Source organism: Oncorhynchus mykiss, chromosome 6, assembly GCF_013265735.2.
Source record: "Oncorhynchus mykiss isolate Arlee chromosome 6, USDA_OmykA_1.1, whole genome shotgun sequence".
Taxonomy (NCBI): Eukaryota; Metazoa; Chordata; class Actinopteri; order Salmoniformes; family Salmonidae; genus Oncorhynchus; species Oncorhynchus mykiss.
The window spans coordinates 87,890,582-87,897,067 of record NC_048570.1 but is presented as its reverse complement, the minus strand read 5'-3'; positions in this window follow the sequence as shown (position 1 = coordinate 87,897,067).

The window sequence follows — 6,486 nt, the reverse complement described above, 5'->3', positions numbered from 1 at the left end:
GATTACAGACTAGCTAATGAAGCTTATTGATGTTTAGAGGGATGGAGGGATTGGTGTTGCCTGGGACAGGAGAAGGCTGCAGTGGAATAGAGAGAGAGGGAGGCAGAGCCCAAAGAGCTGTGTGCTGTGTCGCAGTCTACTGCCCGGGCTGTGAGTGCCAAAAGGCTGCACGTCAGCTAGTACGTGTGTGGGGAAGAGAGTGTGAGAGAGGGAGTGATGGAGAGAGAGGAGAGAGGAGTGATGGAGTGATGGAGAGAGGAGAGAGAGGGAGTGATGGAGGGAGAGGAGAGAGGGAGTGATGGAGAGAGAGATGGAGGGACTGATGGAGAGAGAGAAGAGAGAGGGAGTGATGGAGAGAGAGGGAGTGATGGAGAGAGAGGAGAGAGGAGTGATGGAGAGAGAGGGAGTGATGGAGAGAGAAGAGAGAGGGAGTGATGGAGAGAGAGTAGAGAGAGGGAGTGATGGAGAGAGAGTAGAGAGAGGGGTGATGAGGAGAGGAGCGAGAGGGAGTGACGGAGAGAGAGGAGAGAGGAGTGATGGAGAGAGAGGAGAAAGGTAGTGATGGAGAGAGAGAAGAGAGAGGGAGTGATGGAGAGAGAGGTAGTGATGGAGAGAGGAGAGAGGAGTGATGGAGAGAGGAGAGAGGAGTGATGGAGAGAGGAGCGAGAGGGAGTGACGGAGAGAGAGGAGAGAGGAGTGATGGCGAGAGAGGAGAAAGGTAGTGATGGAGAGAGAGAAGAGAGAGGGAGTGATGGAGAGAGAGGTAGTGATGGAGAGAGGAGAGAGGAGTGATGGAGAGAGGAGAGAGGAGTGATGGAGAGAGGAGCGAGAGGGAGTGACGGAGAGAGAGGAGAGAGGAGTGATGGAGAGAGAGGAGAGAGGGAGTGATGGAGAGAGAGGTAGTGATGGAGAGAGAGGAGTGATGGAGAGAGGAGAGAGGAGTGATGGAGAGAGGAGTGATGGAGAGAGGAGTGATGGAGAGAGAAGAGAGAGGAGTGATGGAGAGAGAGTGGAGAGAGGAGCGAGAGGGAGTGGCGGAGAGAGAGGAGAGAGGAGTGATGGAGAGAGGAGAGAGGGAGTGATGGAGAGAGAGATGGAGGGAGTGATGGAGAGAGGAGTGAAGAGAGAGGGAGTGATGGAGAGAGAGGAGAGAGGAGTGATGGAGAGAGGAGTGATGGAGAGAGAAGAGAGAGGGGGTGATGGAGAGAGAGAAGAGAGAGGGAGTGATGGAGAGCGGGAGTGATGGAGAGAGAGGAGAGAGGAGTGATGGAGAGGAGTGATGGAGAGAGAAGAGAGAGGGGGTGATGGAGAGAGAGAAGAGAGAGGGAGTGATGGAGAGAGGAGTGATGGAGAGAGGAGAGATGAGTGATGGAGAGAGGAGAGAGGAGTGATGGAGAGAGGAGAGAGGAGTGATGGAGAGAGAAGAGAGGAGTGATGGAGAGAGGAGTGATGGAGAGAGGGAGTGATGGAGAGAGAGAAGAGAGAGGGAGTGATGGAGAGAGAGGAGTGATGGAGAGAGAGGAGTGATGGAGAGAGAGGGAGTGATGGAGAGAGAAGAGAGGAGTGATGCAGAGAGAAGAGAGGAGTGATGGAGAGAGGAGTGATGGAGTGAGGAGTGATGGAGAGAGGAGAGATTAGTGATGGAGAGTGGAGTGATGGAGAGAGGAGAGAGGAGTGATGGAGAGAGGAGTGATGGAGAGAGAGGAGAGAGGAGTGATGAGAGAGAGGAGAGAGGAGTGATGGATAGAGAGGAGAGAGGAGTGATGGAGAGAGAGGAGAGAGGAGTGATGGAGAGAGGAGCGAGAGGGAGTGATGGAGAGAGAGGAGAGAGGAGTGATGGAGAGAGAGGAGAGAGGTAGTGATGGAGAGAGAGGAGAGAGGAGTGAAGGAGAGAGAGGAGAGAGGAGTGATGGAGAGAGAGGAGAGAGGAGTGATGGAGAGAGAGGAGAGAGAGAGAGAGGAGAGAGGAGTGATGGAGAGAGAGGAGAGAGGAGTGATGGAGAGAGAGGAGAGAGGGGGTGATGGAGAGAGGAGAGAGGTAGGGATGGAGAGAGGAGAGAGGAGTGTTGGAGAGAGGAGTGATGGAGAGAGAAGCGAGAGGGAGTGATGGAGAGAGAGGAGAGAGGAGTGATGGAGAGCTCACTGCCAGAGCCAAGAGTTAGGACTCTACTTCTTCAGGGAAGCTTACTGCCAGAGCCAAGAGTTAGGACTCTACTCCTTCAGGGCAGCTCACTGCCAGAGACAAGAGTCAGGACTCTACTCCTTCAGGGCAGCTCACTGCCAGAGACAAGAGTTAGGACTCTGCTCCTTCAGGACGCTCACTGCCAGAACCAAGAGTTAGGACTCTACTCCTACAGGGCAGCTCACTGCCAGAGCCAAGCATCATATGATGATAATAGAACTCCAGACAGTCAGTAGGATATGCTACATCAGATCCCCTGGAGGATGAAACCCAGAACCCAGACAGGTGGAGGCTGGGCTGGGATATCAGAAAACAACAAGCATAATGAGTAACAGCTAGTTACAGCAGCAACGGCAGCAAGAGACACCAGCGAGTTCGTGAACGTAACATCCGGCATTGAGGAATCATGTGTAGAACAGGTCAACTTAAATAGACTGCATGTAAGTAGAGTGTGAATCCAATTGGTGCGATATCCGCTGATGAGATCAGCTGATGCCCCGAACACTGGGGTTCCCCTTCTGAACTGGCTCCTCTTCATTTCCCTGAGACTTCGTTGAATGTGTGTAGGGGGGTGTTTGTGAGTGAGTGAGTGAGTGAGTGAGTGAGTGAGTTCCAGTCTACGTCCATTCGTGCAGGAAGTCTTACTTGAGGATGGGTGTCAAATCAATGGATACACGGGGACTACTTCCTGTTAAGAACAATGATTTTTCCTGAAAACACTGTAAGACACTTCACAGTAGCTTTTATTTAGATAAGGGGAAACATCACTGTAAAACTCACTGGACATTAAGAACCCCGACATTCAACTTCATATGTGAATCAATGCTGGAGCCTCAGATGTTTGCAGAGGAACTATTCACATTGGAATAAAGATGTTGTGCAGAATGCTACAGTGTCAAGGACATCTACGAAATACCTCAAATAATGGCTTGCAGAATAACATTGGTGTTAACCATGCATTATCAACCATTTCATTCCCCTCTGCAATATCTCAACACAAAACCTAGATGCACTGTCCTGTCTGACCTCTATATGATCACACTGTACTGCCTGGACTGTCTGACCTCTATAGGATCACACTGTACTGCCTGGACTGTCTGACCTCTATATGATCACACTGTACTGCCTGGACGGTCTGACCTCTATATGATCACACTGTACTGCCTGGACTGTCTGACCTCTATATGATCACACTGTACTGCCTGGACTGTCTGACCTCTATATGATCACACTGTACTGCCTGGACGGTCTGACCTCTATATGATCACACTGTACTGCCTGGACGGTCTGACCTCTATATGATCACACTGTACTGCCTGGACTGTCTGACCTCTATATGATCACACTGTACTGCCTGGACGGTCTGACCTCTATATGATCACACTGTACTGCCTGGACTGTCTGACCTCTATATGATCACACTGTACTGCCTGGACGGTCTGACCTCTATATGATCACACTGTACTGCCTGGACTGTCTGACCTCTATATGATCACACTGTACTGCCTGGACGGTCTGACCTCTATATGATCACACTGTACTGCCTGGACTGTCTGACCTCTATAGGATCACACTGTACTGCCTGGACTGTCTGACCTCTATATGATCACACTGTACTGCCTGGACTGTCTGACCTCTATATGATCACACTGTACTGCCTGGACTATCTGACCTCTATATGATCACACTGTACTGCCTGGACTGTCTGACCTCTATATGATCACACTGTACTGCCTGGACGGTCTGACCTCTATATGATCACACTGTACTGCCTGGACTGTCTGACCTCTATATGATCACACTGTACTGCCTGGACTGTCTGACCTCTATATGATCACACTGTACTGCCTGGACTGTCTGACCTCTATATGATCACACTGTACTGCCTGGACTGTCTGACCTCTATATGATCACACTGTACTGCCTGGACTATCTGACCTCTATATGATCACAAACATACTCATATGTGATTGGTATTGGAGTAAATGCATCTTCACATAGCTGTATCAAAGTCCTCTATTCTATGTAATGGGGTCAGCCCGATCTAGGTTGAGCTAATTAATAGATATAATTTCATTAAGACAGTTCAACTGGGGAATAAAACACGTTTCCCTGTGTATTAATGTTATTTTTGTTCAGAAACCATCTGCCTATATTCATCCACATCTGGGGCACGACTTATTACACCAACAAACTACAATGTATTGAAGATATTCAAAATGGGTGGCATAGGTCAGAGAGAAAATGAACTTTACATTTTAGAACACATTTTAGAACACATTTTAGAACACATTTTAGAACACATTTTAGAACACATTTTAGAACACATTTTAGAACACATTTTAGAACACATTTTAGAACACATGGCACAGTGGTGTAAAATTACTTGATTCTTTATTCAGATTCTGTACACTTTTAGAAAAAAAAGAGTTCCAAAGGGGTTCTTTGACTGTTCCCATAGAATAACCTTTTTTGGTTCTTTTTTGGTTCCAGGTAGAACCCTTTTGAGTTCCATGCAGAACCCTCTGTGGAAAGGGTTCTACATGGAACACAAAGGGTTCTACGTGGAACCAAAAAAGTGTTCTTCAAAGGGTACTCCTACGGGGACAGGCGAGGGAACCCTTTCAGGTTCTGGAGAGGGAACCCTTTCAGGTTCTGGATAGCACGTTTCTTTCTTTAAGAGTGTAGATGTGAAATTAATCAAATCTGGAAAAGTCTGAAAGCAGAACAACTTATTTTTCACCCACCATTTGTCCAAAGAATCGCAGCATATTTGTTTTTGTCACTAGTGACTCTGGTTTGTAACACTGATGTATCTGATTCTCTGACAGGATTATTCATCCTGTATGTTGGAAGCATTCTCACATTCCATTCCACACTGTTAAAAGGCAGGGGCGGACTGGGAGGACACAAGAGGGGGTGGGGGGCGGAGTGGAATGGGATCAGGAATAGGAGCTGGGGGCTTGTGTGACTGGGCTGAGGACTGGAGAGGAGAGGAGCAACTCAGGCCCAGAGGTTACAGAGCCCTGGGTCTGGCCGTTTCCAAGCTCATCTGTCCAAAGTAAAGAGACAGAATGCTTCCGCTGATCGTGTCCCTCGACCCTGGATTTTATCATGTGTGGTGAGATATTTATTAAAGTGAGTTTACAGGCCCAGACTTTGACAACCTTGGTTGTGTATAGTGGTATCTAATTGAAATGTTATATTTTTCTATGGGGAATGTCCACTTTTCATAAACACTGATTTAATTATTTGTTTTTCAGATTGCTGGGTTTCCTGCTTTAACTCAGACTAAATAAAACATTCAAGATCCTCTATTCATTTTCTTTTAGCTAGAATCCTTAGTTGATACATTACATTTTGGGCTAATAAATGAATCATATATACTCATAGATTTTTGAAGAATATTACTCATTTATGAGCTTAGTTCAACTGCCGTAACCCATCAGAACCCCAAATATAAGCTTGTTTTACTCCAATGTTTATAAACAATGTACATGCAGCCAAATGCTTTATAGAATCAACATATTGTCTAAAACTATATTTTTGATATCATGGATGGTCAGTCCTTGCATTCACACCTCTGTATGTGAATTTGAGAGTGGTTACATTTCTCCAACCCCGTCCTCCGGTGATGAAAGCCAGTCTTCCTGCAAAATTGAGACGTCACAGAAAGGCCAAAGCTACACTATCACAAATATATCCGTTATGGGAGACTGCCCTCTAGTGGCTGTAAGTAGAACTGCGGCTAAAACGTATTTTACGTTTTCCACTGTAGTATTGCAGCAATATTCCATACGTTCGTCTATCAGAAGGCTGCAGTGTGTGTCTGGGTTAATCATATTTATGCCACTGGATATCCTGGTTAAACCGATGTGGTTTAAATGCTTCTCTGTCTCAACTGGCCCTCAATGTCAAGTCTACCGTCATAGTAGGCCCGCCTACACTAGACTCTTGCACTACAGTATATCTCAAATCCAATAACAACCTTTATATTCCACCATTCTATCAAGTGCACCGAGTTTGTAGCTGCCCTTATGCTATGAAATCAGCCCCAGACTCTCTATGTGAAGGTAAGTCACTGGGTGGAGCAGGCTGTTAATAGTGGAATATAAAGGTCTGATAACAAGCACTTTGAAGTTCACAGGTGCCCTATTATCAAGTATTTCCCATATCAACAAAGTAGTCTGGAATTTTCCTCATATATTTCAGAGATAAATTCGGTACATTGTGTTTGGCTTGCTGGTCTGTGATTTCAAGCATGACATGGCATAAGTCCATAAGGAGAACTCTATGCCCAATCC